The 13,334-nt window shown below is 45.0% G+C and overlaps 1 pseudogene; it reads left to right on the top strand.

Moving 5' to 3' along the window:
- The first annotated feature begins 2,424 nt into the window (after window positions 1–2,424).
- Window positions 2,425–13,334, top strand: part of LOC117876548 — a 22,240-nt pseudogene continuing 11,330 nt past the window's right edge.

Below are 13,334 nucleotides of genomic sequence, written 5' to 3'. Positions count from 1 at the left end.
GGGTCTTTTTCTTATATAGGCTCCTATTACCCCCCACCCCGGTCCCGATTTTTCACATTTGCTGACTGATCACCCTAGGTGGCAATGGGGCCTCCTCCCCTGCCCCCCCCACCAAGCAGTGAGATCCCCCCAGGGGTGGCAATGGAGCCTCCTGCCCTGCCTCCCCCCCACCCCCAAGCAGTGAGATGGCTCCCAGCACAGGACCAATGGTGCTGGGCACTGCCCATACAGAGAAAGATACGTGATCCCTCCTCCCTCTCTATCTCTATCTCACACATGTATGCACATGCACAAACACACACACAAACACCAAATATCAGGGGGTAGCCGTGTTAGTCTGTATCCACAAAAATAACAAGGAGTCTGGTGGGCACCTGAAAGACTAACAGATTTATTTGGGCATAATCTTTCGTGGGTAAAAAAACTCACTTCTTCAGATGCATGGAGTGAAAATTACAGATGCAGGCATTATATAATGACACATGAAGAGAAGGGAGTTACCTCACAAGTGGAGAACCAGTGTTGACAGGGCCAATTCGATCAGGGTGGATGTGATCTACTCCCAATAATAGATGAGGAGGTATCAATTCCAGGAGAGGCAAAGCTGCTTTTGTAATGATCCAGCCACTCCCAGTCCCTATTCAAGCCCAAATTAATGGTGTTAAATTTGCAAATGAATTTTAGTTCTGCTGTTTCTCTTTGAAGTCTGTTTCTGAAGTTTTTTTGTTCAAAAATAGTTACTTTTAAATCTGTTATAGAATGTCCAGGGAGATTGAAGTGTTCTCCTACTGGCTTTTGTATGCTACCATTCCTGATGTCCGATTTGTGTCCATTTATTCTTTTACATAGGGACTGTCCGGTTTGGCCAATGTACATGGCAAAGGGGCATTGCTGGCACATGATGGCATATATAACATTAGTAGACGTGCAGGTGAATGAGCCCTTGATGGTGTGGCTGATGTGGTTGGGTCCTTTGATGGTGTTGCTAGAGTAGATATGGGGACAGAGAAGGCAACGAGGTTTGCTACAGGGATTGGTTCCTGGGTTGGTGTTTCTGTGGTGTGGTGTGTAGTTGCTGGTGAGTAATTGCTTCAGGTTGGGAGGTTGTCTGTAAGCGAGGACTGGCCTGCCTCCCAAGGTCTGTGAGACACCAGGAACCCCTGGCTCTTTGCCCCTCCCTAGATAGTGGAGCAGGAACCTCCCTTAAGTGGTAGTTACAGAGGGGTCCTCAAAGCCTCCCCTCCCCCAGCTGTGATATGAGGATCCTACTAACACCTATCCCAATACTGAAATCCTCTGCTTCTGCTCCCCACAGTGAGGATGGGGCAGCCCCTCCTCCCTTGGAAGTGACAGTCCCACTCCAAGAGTGGCATCCTCCTGAATGTGCCCTGAGTGTGCATTCCTAGCCCTGCCACTGGCCTGCTGAGTGACCTTCGGCAAATCACTTTCCCTCTCTGTGCCTCGTTTTCCCTTCTGTAAAATGGGGATAATGATATAAAGTGATTTGAGATCTACAGATAAAAAGTGCTAGATAAGAACTAGCTATTAATTTTGGAATGAAAAGCTGAAAATTTCCACGAAACAACGATTCTGGCAAAATGTGTTTTGATAGTGTTAAAACATCAGTTCCAACAGTATCAAGCCATTTCATTTTGATTTGTTTTGTTTAGACTTTTATATTAAAACACTAAATATAATATATGTGCATAATATTAATTATATATAAGTATGTTTAATGTTTTATATTATATTAAAAGTCTAAAAGAAATTAATGTAAAGGAAACATTTTGACTTTTCCCCATATAATAATTTCATCCAAGTTGACATGTGCCCACAAAAGGTTTCAGTTTCAACAAAACTGCATTTTTCGAAGGGAAACTGTCCTATCAAAAAGTTTGGACCAGATCTAGTTATTAGTATTGCTGAAGGCTGGGCGCCCCCCAGTGGAGGGGGAAGACGGGAAAGAGTTTAGTCTGATTTTGATTCTCTGCTGATTTGTAATGAAGGGAGATATGCTGCTTTGGGGGAGACTGGTGCATTTTATGAGTGGGGAAGTGTGTAGTCGGAAATAGGAGGGGAGGAATGTGTGTTGGGGGCAGGGGGTTCATTACATCTGTAAGAACAAATGTGCCTATCTGATGCTCTGTTCCAACTGTTTGATATTATTTTTGTTGTAACAGTTCCCCAAGAACCTCGCTGTCTCAGCTATGCCCGTGTTGTGAGGTGTCATATCTTCTAGAGCCTGCCCAGTCTAATTGCGGAAAGCTTCTGGCAGTGGTAATGTGCTGCGTGTATTGATCAATTCTCTTACAGTGCTGTCAACTGCTCAAAGTTCTGTTTTAGCTGTTAATGGGCTTCCCTCTTTAATGGGGATTTGGAAATCCCTCCACTTCAGGAATTCCCTCTTTTACAGATCTCAAGTAAATGCCCAACATGCCTCACCGGACCATTCATCTCTTCCGTAAGGGACTTCGGCTCCATGACAACCCAACTCTGCTGGCCGCACTGGAGTCCTCAGAGGTTGTGTATCCAGTCTACATTCTGGATAGATTTCAGAGTGGCAGCTGTGTTAGTCTGTATCCGCAAAAAGAACGGGAGTACTTGTGGCACCTTAGAGACTAACAAATTTATTAGAGCATAAGCTTTCGTAAATAAATTTGTTAGTCTCTAAGGTGCCACAAGTACTCCTGTTCTTTATTCTGGATAGAAAGTTCCTGATATCTGCAATGAATATGGGAACTCTGCGCTGGCATTTCCTGCTGCAGTCCCTCGAGGATCTGCAGAGGAACCTAACTAAACTGGGCTCTTGCTTACTGGTTATTCAAGGAGAGTATGAGTCAGTTCTTCGAGACCATGTTAAAAAGTGGAACATTACCCAGGTGACTCTAGATGCTGAGATTGAACCATTTTACAAAGAGATGGAGAGGATCATACAAGTTCTGGGGGGAGAGATGGGATTTGATGTGCTTTCTTTGATGGGCCACACGCTTTATGACATCAGACGGTACGTAACTGCCACAAGGCAATTTCTCAATGATCTTTTGTTTATGTTTAGTTTTAACAAATATCAGTGGGAAATGCCTAGTGATTCTGATTCTTTTAGATTCTAATATTTGAGCTTTTAGAGAGTTGAGCTTCCTGGGATGAATGTAACATTGTGTGTCAGTCAGTAAGGACCAGAGGAGGGAATGCACATGAATTGGAATTGGAATTAGAATTGGGGCTGTGACTTGGTATGCTAGTTATAATGTTTTATTAATATGCACCCTTTGGCCGGTGGGTTTAGTTCAATCCTTTATATAATCTACTCTTTAAAAAACAAAATCTAAATCGGCAGGGAAGAATGCAATTATGGTTTTTTTACCCATTTCATCTGATTATATCAGTGTTTATTTTCAAGCATTAGGGGTTTTCTAATCAGCTTAATGTTTTGCCCATGAAAGAAATTGAAATGCAAACACCACCAATCAGATACTGTTTGTGGTTTATTCAAAACCAAATGGCTGCAGATATTGGAGATTTATTATGAATTTGGAGATCAAATCATGTTTTACATTATTAATTAATAAACTGCTGATCCTGTAGACACTTGCGCATGTGAGCAAATCTGTATATATGGAGCGCCCTGTTGAATTCAAAGGGGTATTTGCATGCATAAATTTATTCATGTGGATAAGCATTTACAGGATTGGGGCCTCAGTAATTGATTGCTAGACAGAAGTGACAGCAAAGGAGGGCTCAATCAACATTTTAACTTCTCCTGTCTGCATATTTTGATGATTGCTAGTATATAGGTAATTCAATTGTTTTTGGCTGGAGGATTAAATTTATGATTGCTTGTGGGTGTTATGGAGAGATGGAAATCTGTCAAGGTCTGAAACTACATCTTGTTCCCCATGGGGAGAATTCCCCATGGCAACGGAAAGGCCCGTTTTAGTCACTGCCACTCCATCTGGGTGCTGGCTCTGCCCCCACAAAGCAAATTGCATGATTGAGGCCTTGAGTGGTCACTATCTTTCATAATAAGGCTGATTTCCTTCCACTCCTCTATACACCACATCCCACAAAAAGAGTTGTGTGGCCTTTGGTTCTTGCAGGTGTCATCTGTGGCCAGGAAAATTCCTTTTTGTTTTACATTTCTTGCTAGTGCAAAGATTGTAAGTGGATTTAAAAATAAAAAACATTTTGGAAACCAACATAGATCTAATCCATTGAAATTAATAAAAACAGAGTCTTTCCAATTCTATTCATAGTCTGTTTAAAAAATTGTAAAACTTGCAACCCTGCAAGTGGATTGGTCCAAGTGGACCTGGACACTTGCACAGAATTCCATTGAAGTCAGTGGGGCTTTGCATAATGGACTGTGACATCTGTACCAGGAACCTCATAACAGGGATGTTCCATCTCTATGCTATAGCCAGTTTATTCATCAGCTCTGCTTGCATGACTGACACCTGCCGCTTCCATTTTCTACATGGTTTATATTCATACTACAAGTGGTCTTGTCTTGGTTCAGGATTTTGGACATGAATGGTGGGACTCCCCCCTTGACATACAAAAGATTTCTTCATATCCTCTCTGTACTCGGGGACCCTGACATGCCTGTACGAAACCTTACAGCTGAGGATTTCCAGTAAGTAATTTTCATACAGCAAAAATAGACAACCCAGTAAAGAGCTCTTTCTCTCTTATCATCATGAGGGAAGGATTTGGACAGTTTAAATGACACTATTAGATGATATATTGCATTATTTGAACATGTAATTAAATAATGGGTTATATGTACAAAGAATGTGCAACTGTGACTAAGAGGGTTAAAATAATAATAATACTTAATACTAAATTATTATTATTTATTATTTATTGCATAGCATCTAGGAGACCAAGTTATGGACCAGGTCCCCATTGTGCTAGGCACTGGGCAAACACAGAACAAAAGACAGTAACACTTGGATGTGTAAGCAAGGGAATATCGGTGGCATTACCTCAGTATGTTACATTGGTGAGACCATTATTGGGATACTGTGTCCACTTCTGGTGTCCATACTTTAAAAAGGATGTTGAAATAATTGAAGGGGTTCAGGGAAGAGCTACAAGTGTAATTTGAGGTCTGGAAAACCTGCATTATAGTGAGCCGTTAATGAAGCACAATCTATTTAGTTCATCCAAGAGTCTATAAACTGATCATGGTCTATAAACACCTACATCAGGAGATGGTTTCTAACAGCAGAACACTTTCTAATCTAGCAGACAGAGGCATGACATAAGTCAATGGCTGGAAGTTGAAGCTAGACATAATCAGATAGATTTTTACAAGTAAAGGTAATTAACCTCTGGAACAACTCTATTCTGTATAAGTCTTATATCGTGCTTCTCAGCATAGTATCTGAGCACCATCCCACAATGCATTAAGCAGTGACAAACATCCGTCATGTGTTGCTTGGTCTCTCATTCTCTCCCCAGGGGAGAAGCATATGCAGTGGAATATCTTGTTTAATAGATATTTAAAAAAAAATACATGTTGCTATGTGCTTGTTAGAGAAGGCAAGGTCTCTTGGAGTGGAAGGTGGTATGGTTTGTGATGGTCCTTAGTTCCTGGGGCAGTTCATTTCACTGTCTCAGTCTGACCTCCAAGGAAGTTTTGTCTCCTGCACAGACAAGCTTTACCCTTACAGTAGATAGTTCCATTGGACCAGAGGAGTGGATTTGTTGACCACAGTCTACACATCCTGGAGTTTTAGGCTCTTTTCGATACTGTGGGCCATGCCATGGAGTGCCTCGAAGATAAGGACTGAGACCTTGAACTTGATTCAACATTCTATGGCAAGCTAGTGTAGGGAACAGAGGATGGGTGTCATATATTCCAGGTAGCCTGTGATGCTGAGCAGACGCATAGCAGTGTTCTGGACTAGTTCTGTTTTTTAAGTGCTGAAATTCATGCCCAAGTGTGTTGCATTGCTGTAGTCCAACTGAGAAGTGACAAAGTCTTGAATAACAAGCCAGGTTATCGGCCACCAGAATGGGACGGAGTCTCCTAACCAATCGGACAGGATAGAAAGCATTACTTGTGAATGCTGCTGTCTGAGAGCCTAGCATCACCAAGGAGTCCAAGAGTACTCCTAACTGTGAACTGAATTGACCAACTGTGGGTGTGAACCTTCAACCAAATTGTTCAAAATGCCCTGCCCACCAGTGTTGCCTCTGTCTTGCTCGGGTTCAGCTTCCGCCAGCTGTACTTCATCTGTGAGCTGATCTCATCCAAGCACTGGGCCATCTTGATGGTAGTGGTGTGGTCATATGTTGTGAAGGACAGATAGAGCTGTGTGCCATCTTCATATTGCTGGCAGCTGAGTCCATGTTTTCTGACCAGTTCACCTAGTGGCTGCATGTCAGTGTGGTAAAGACCTGGAGAGAGAATTGATACTTGTGGCATTCTACAGCTGAGATGTCTAATAGTGGAGGTTTAGTTACCCATCACTTCTTGTTGGGTGCATCCCTCCAGGAAGGACTGAAACCATTTTAGTGTATTACCCTGTTTCCCTGTTTCCCTGTTTCAGGTGAGACAGCAGTGCCCAATGGTTGACAGTGTTGAATGCTGCAGAGAGGTCCAGGAGGATGAAAATGAACATTTGTCCTTCATCAGTTGACATAAGGAGATCATCCATCTGTGCCACTAAAGCAGTTTCGGTTCCCTTTCTGGGCCTGAATCCAGATTCTGCCAGGTCTAGATTATTGGATTCAGTTAGATGAGCTTGTAGTTGACATTTAGCTAACTTTTCTGTGAGCTTGCTTAGGAATGGGAAGTTTGACACTAGGTGGTATTTGGCTAGAGCTGATGTAACTAGAATGGGTTTCTTCAGTGTTGGCTGGTCTGTTGTGTGTTTTCAGGAGGAAGGGAATGACTAACTAAGGAATGTGGTGGAATCTCCATCACTTGAAATCTTTGGATGTCTCTTTCTAAAAGATACACTGTAGCTAACCTGGAAATCATAGGTTTAATGCAGGAATCACTTGGTGAAATTCTGTGGCTTGGGTTTTGCCAGTTTCTACTATATAGTCATAGTGGTCCCTTTGGTATTTAAAATCTATTAATTTAATGCACAAGGGGCCAGAGTTAAGGTTACACGGGCATTTATTTCATCATACCTTGCTGATGCAGTAGACAAGATTACATTGTGTGTGTGTGTGTGTGTGTGTGTGTGTGTTTTCTCTCATGCACACAGGTATTACTGAGGGAAGCTGAGTCAAAGAGATACGTTTTTTATTTTGTTCTGAAAGCAGTGAAGTTAGTGATCCAGAGGGGAGTTGCATCAGGGCAGGAAAGATGGTGTAGTAGGTAGAGCATTGGACTAGAATTTCAGACACCTGGGTTCCATTCCCAACTCAGCCACAGACTTCCCGTGTAACCACAAGTCAGTCACTTAGACTCATAGACTCATAGACTTTAAGGTCAGAAGGGACCATTATGATCATCTAATCTGACCTCCCGCATGATGCAGGCCACAAAAGCTGACCCACCCCCTTTCCCGTAACTCAGCTGTTGAAGTCCCCAAATCCTGTGATTTAAAGACTTCAAGTCGCAGAGAATCCTCCAGCTAGCGACCCCCGCCCCATGCTGCAGAGGAAGGCGAAAAACCTCCAGGGCCTCTGCCAATCTACCCTGGAGGAAAATTCCTTCCCGACCCCAAATATGGCGATCAGTAGAACCCCGAGCATGCAGGCAAGATTCTCCAGCCAGACCCTCATTGACCATTGACCATTGATACTATTTACCAGCGATGGCACGTTGTTGACTAATGGACTAATATCACGTTATCCCATCAAACCATTCCCTCCATAAACTTATCTAGCTTAATCTTAAAGCCAGAGAGGTCCTTCGCCCCCACTGTTTCCCTCGGAAGGCTGTTCCAAAATTTCACCCCTCTGATGGTTAGAAATCTTCGTCTAATTTCAAGCCTAAATCTACCATGTGCTTGAGCTCCCATCTGTAACATGAAGAACAGGAGTACTTGTGGCACCTTAGAGACTAACAAATTTATTAGAGCATAAGCTTTCGTGGACTACAGCCTACTTCGTGTAGTCCACGAAAGCTTATGCTCTAATAAATTTGTTAGTCTCTAAGGTGCCACAAGTACTCCTGTTCTTCGTTTTGCGGATACAGACTAACACGGCTGCTACTCTGACATCTGTAACATGGCCCTCACTGGGGTGTTGTGAGGATAGAATTAATTGATTATGGTGAGACCCCCAGATATTACTTAGTCCTGCCATGAGTGCAGGGGACTGGACTAGATGACTTTTCAAGGTCCCTTTTAGTCCTATGATTCTGTGATTACAGTGGTGAGAGCCATGTGAGTAGATAGATAGATTGTCTTATGGGTTCTCTTACACTCTGTTTACTTTTCCTTATTTTTTTAATTCCTGGTTACCTTTTTAAATGCATGATGAAAGATAAAGAGGCTCATGCTTGCATAGTGCTGTGCTCCATGAAGGGCTCACGTTACGCCAGTGCTCCGAGATCTGCACTGCCTTCCAGTTCATTTCCAGGTGTCACTGAAACATGGCTGCACCCATGTTTCAGAGTGAGTAAAAAGGCCTTTTGTAACATAACTCTCTTTTTGATGTGGGTGCTGGATGACTCAGGGCCCCTGACTGACCCTCTTCTTTTCCTTCCTATTTGAGGGGACACACCCCACCCTGTTGCGCATCCATCATCGGAGGAGGTGGGGCCAGCCCCAGCAGCAGAAATGTGGGATTGCTCAAAGGGCCACAGCTCTGGGAGACCAGAAGCACCCTGAAGGACAGGGGCAGAGGGGAACCTCCTGCTGGATTAGCAAGGGACGGATGGGGAGGACAGTTGAAAGGAGCGACTTTGCCTCCTGTCCCTGATAAAACCTATCACAGCCCAGAGAGGCCCATCTCCAGAGGTGGGAGAGATAGCAAGGGGGTGGGGCAGGAACAGGGGGTTTGGAGGGAGGGATAGCTCAGTGGTTTGAGCATTGGCCTGCTAAACCCAGGGTTGTGAGTTCAATCCTTGAGAGGTCCACTTAGGGAACTGGGGAAAAATCTGTCTGGGGATTGGCCCTGCTTTGAGCAGGGGGTTGGACTAGATGACCTCCTGAGGTCCCTTCCAACCCTGATATTCTATGATTCTATTTACAATAAGAAGCTACAAGCCTGAGGATGGAGGGGAGGAGGTTCTCCCTCCCCACCCCCAAGACTAGGAGGAGACTGCTGGGAAGGGGAGGAGGGGCCGGAAGGAAAGCACGTTGGCCCTCCCTGCCACAAACACAGCAGACTGGGAGTGAGACGGTGTGCTGTGCAAGGGCTGTGCTGCAGGGAGCTCAGCAGGCCAGTTGCTGGACCCAGACCTGAGCGCTGCTCTCCTGTCTCCGTCTGCATCCTATAGGGCTGAGAACTGCCTCTCTGCACTCCCATTCCAGTGGCAATGATCTGTGCATGTCTCCACCCTTGCCACCACCACAGGTTGGGGTGAGCACATCCCCTGCTCAGACACAACCTATCGCTCACCCTGGCCTTCCCGGATCCAGTGTCACCCTGACACTGTCTAGTGTCACACCACAGTGGGTCTCCCTGTGTCCTTGCTTGAACTCATTCATCATGGAAGGGTCTGCTCAGAGGTGCAGCCACGGGAGGTGAGGGAGGCATGTCCCCCGACTTTTCACTGTGCTGCTGCTGTCTTCTTTAGTGGCTGCAGGAGAGGCTCATTCCATCTCCTGATCACAACTCTCCGCTAACGTTTTTCAAGGAGGCTGCAGACGGGGACCCCTGACTACATTACCTCTCTTGCTCTGGCTTATTGCTCTGGTTGCATTGCCCTGTACCATGATTAAAGAGGAGACAGGAGTGATCTCCTTGGCATGCTGGATGGGAAGTGCTCTTCCTCCCTCCTCTTCATCATGTTCTCTCTTTGAAAGAAGCCTCTCTTTTCAATTAGGAGATGTAAGCCTCCTCCTGAGCTGCGCCTGGCTGAATGTTACAGGATGCCCCTCCCCGAGGATTTGGAAATCCCCCGAGAGAGTCAGTCCCCCTGGAGAGGGGGAGAAACTGAAGGGCTGCAGCGACTAGAGCAACACTTGAAAAATCAGGTGAGTCTTGCTTTTGATGTACCCGTTTCTTTTCCTCTTGCTCTGGATGCTTGCTAATAGCTCCATACTGACCCAGGTTATTATGGCCCTTAGCCATGCTGCAGATGGCTGGGTCTGATCTCAGCTGGCAGAGAGGCTGGCCATAAAGGATCACTCAGCACCAAAGCACCTTGCTTCATCCCAGCTCTTGGCTTCTGGCAGGGCTGACATCCCTGGGCTGGCATAGATGTCTCCAAGCAAACAACTCACGTCCTCCTGGCATTTCAGAAGCCACCTACCAGGCTAAGTGGAAAAGATCTGTAGTTTGGTACAGTCACACCCAAGTGGACCCTCTTATACATTCAGAATACTCCTCTGACAAGACCTGTCAGCTTTTTTGGGGGAACCTGAGCTTTTGGGGACCCATAGAGTAGAAGCAACCTAGTCTCTGGCCTCACACAGAAGGTTGATGTACACCTCTAATAACGCTGTCCTCAGGAGCCAAAAAATCTTACCGTGTTAGCATTCAGCTCAGACTGTAGACGGGCCTCCATTGTGTAGCAGAACATATACAATGCACACATGACCACCCAGAGAGAGATAAGGGTCTCTTTCCTCCTGCCTAACAGAAGCATGTTTGTCACCTTCTAGTGACTTTCCTTAACTCATAAAGATGAGCCTGGGAGCTTAAATTCCTAACAGTAGTAGACACTAAAAATCATGGACTCAGTAGAGATACTGGTTTTATGTCTCGTAACAACAATCTGTAACCCACTAGCCCTCCTTTGTCCTATGCCTGCAGCGGTGTTAATTTCCCGCTTCATCTTGAATAGGCTCTTGTAACATCTGTTAAGTCCTTATGCTGAACAATCTGTCCCACCTTGTATTTAGCTGTGACACTCAGATTGCCTTTCTAGATCTGAAGAAGAGCTCTGTGGAGCCTGAAAGCTTGTCTCTCTCACCAACAGAAGTTAGTCCAATAAAAGATATTCCCTCAATATTCCCACAGTCTCTCTAATATTGTGGGACCAGCATGGCTACAACAAAACTGCAAACAATTAGCAATACATTCATTTTGAAATTATTCTGATGACCAGTGGGCTACTGGCTCTCAGTAGAGACCTCACATGCCACCTACTAGTGCAAACAAACCATTGTGTTTGGTTACATAGGCTTGTCTCATAGATATCAAATAGGTTCTTGTAACAGGCTGTAAAGCCTCATCCTTTTGGCAGGTGATGATCCTGCTGGAAAGTGGCTTTTGCTGATTCACAATTGCAGGGGGGAAATTTCCCTACTAGCTCTAAGAAAAGTGGTAGTGGCTTTCCCTGGGAGATATGGGCTATGGCTACACTGGCGCTTTACAGCACTGCAACTTGCTCACTCAGGGGTATGAAAAAACACCCCCCTGAGCGCAGCAAGTTACAGTACTGTAAAGGGCCAGTGTAAACAGTGCTCCAGCGTTGGGAGCCGCGCTCCCAGTGCTGTAAGCTAATCCCCTCGTGGAGGTGGAGTACCTGCAGCACTGGGAGAGCTCTCTCCCAGCGCTGACACGCAACCACACTCGCACTTCAAAGCACTGGCGTGGGAGCGCTTCCACGGCAGCGCTTTGAAGTTTCGAGTGTAGCCACGGCCTTAGAGTGTGGGCTGAGCTCTCCTCAAAAGGAGGAACCCCGGGTCATCAAAGTCTAAGTAGAAGACTTGGGTTACATTTTGTATTTCATTTTGATTTGAGTTCTTTTCACGCATAATGCCCACCTCCAGGAAGGGGCACAGCTTGTGTGGTCTGTGTTTGGAGTGTAGTGGGGAAGCCATCTGCCCACAGCTCTTTTCTGTTTCATTAACAGGACATACGTTGTGGTGTTCTGCCTATCAGTACACACGCATTTTCTGCCCGGTCCGCTTTGGCAAACGCACAGATCCAGAAGGGCAATTTATCCGGTAAGAAGACACAATGTAAGAAGACACAATGTAACAATCCTTTTTTATATTATTATTCTAGGTACTTATTTGGCACATGCTACTGTAGTACCTGAGTACCTAGCAGTCTTCACTGCCAGTATTCTGTAGTCCAGTGGGGTAGGGCAGAGCTATTATCCCTGTTTTACAGATGGGGCACAGAGCGACTAAGGGACTTGCCCAAGGTGACACGGGAAGCTTGTGGCAGAACAGAATATTGAGCATGTGTCTTCCAAGTCCCAGGCCGGCACGCTCATCACTGGGCCATCCTTTTTCTCTAATGCAACAGTTTATCAGTCTATACCACGCTTTCTGGTCCCGTCCTTGTGTTTTAGCAGAAACCTGCACTGGGACTCAGGAAAGCTGGGTTCTATTCCTGCCTGTGCCACTGACCCAGTGGGTGACCTTGGGCAAGTTACTTTCCCCGTTCTGTGCCTCAGTTTCCCCATCTATAAATTGGGGATCATGCTCCTGACCATCTTTGTGAAACATTTTGAGAGTCACTGATGAAAAGCACTGTAGATCATTAGTGTCTCATCATTGCTGATAAAGATATTGATCAGGCTCATGTTTAAGTAATTGGCAATTTTACAATAGACTTCAATAAGAACAGGATCCGGCGCTAACTAGGTATTTGTGTCTAAGCATACATTCTCCTTTTTCCCTTGCTGCCTCCTGCTGTCTGATTCATTTAGATCTGTCTCAAACTCTTACAGCTGAAAGAGACATGCTGAAATATAAACATGGTTGCTTAGCACTCTTGTGCATTGAAATACTCAAGTATTTGCCTAGAGAATTTAAATATATATATATATATATATATATATATATGTATGTATGTATTTTTTTTTTTGTAGAAAATGCCTCCCAGTGCTAACGAATTTTCCTTCCAAGTACATCTACGAACCTTGGACAGCACCAGAAGAGGCACAGAAGCAGCAGGATGTATTATAGGTAATTCTGAGGCCATGTTAAGGATTTTGCTACTGATACGGTTGTGTGAAATAAGTATTTGCTTGAGACGAAAACGTAACATTTGAAACAAGGATTTGGCCCTTACATTCTGAAATGGATTAGCCTAACATTTTCGGTTGTTTAGGCTCTCAGATAAAGATGACTCATTATTACACACTGCACAGGGCTGGCTCCAGGCACCAGCCAACCAAGCACGTGCTTGGGGCGGCACCTTAGAAGGGGCGGCCAATGTTGGGGTGGCGGGGGGCGCTCGCAGTGTTTTGGGGTATTTTTTGTTCGGCAGGGTGGCGCTCAAGGGTTTATTTTTTTTTT

This window comes from Trachemys scripta, chromosome 4, assembly GCF_013100865.1.
Source record: "Trachemys scripta elegans isolate TJP31775 chromosome 4, CAS_Tse_1.0, whole genome shotgun sequence".
In the NCBI taxonomy this organism is placed as follows: domain Eukaryota; kingdom Metazoa; phylum Chordata; order Testudines; family Emydidae; genus Trachemys; species Trachemys scripta.
Note: the sequence above shows the minus strand (reverse complement) of the source record. Positions and strands in the feature narration are given on the sequence as shown.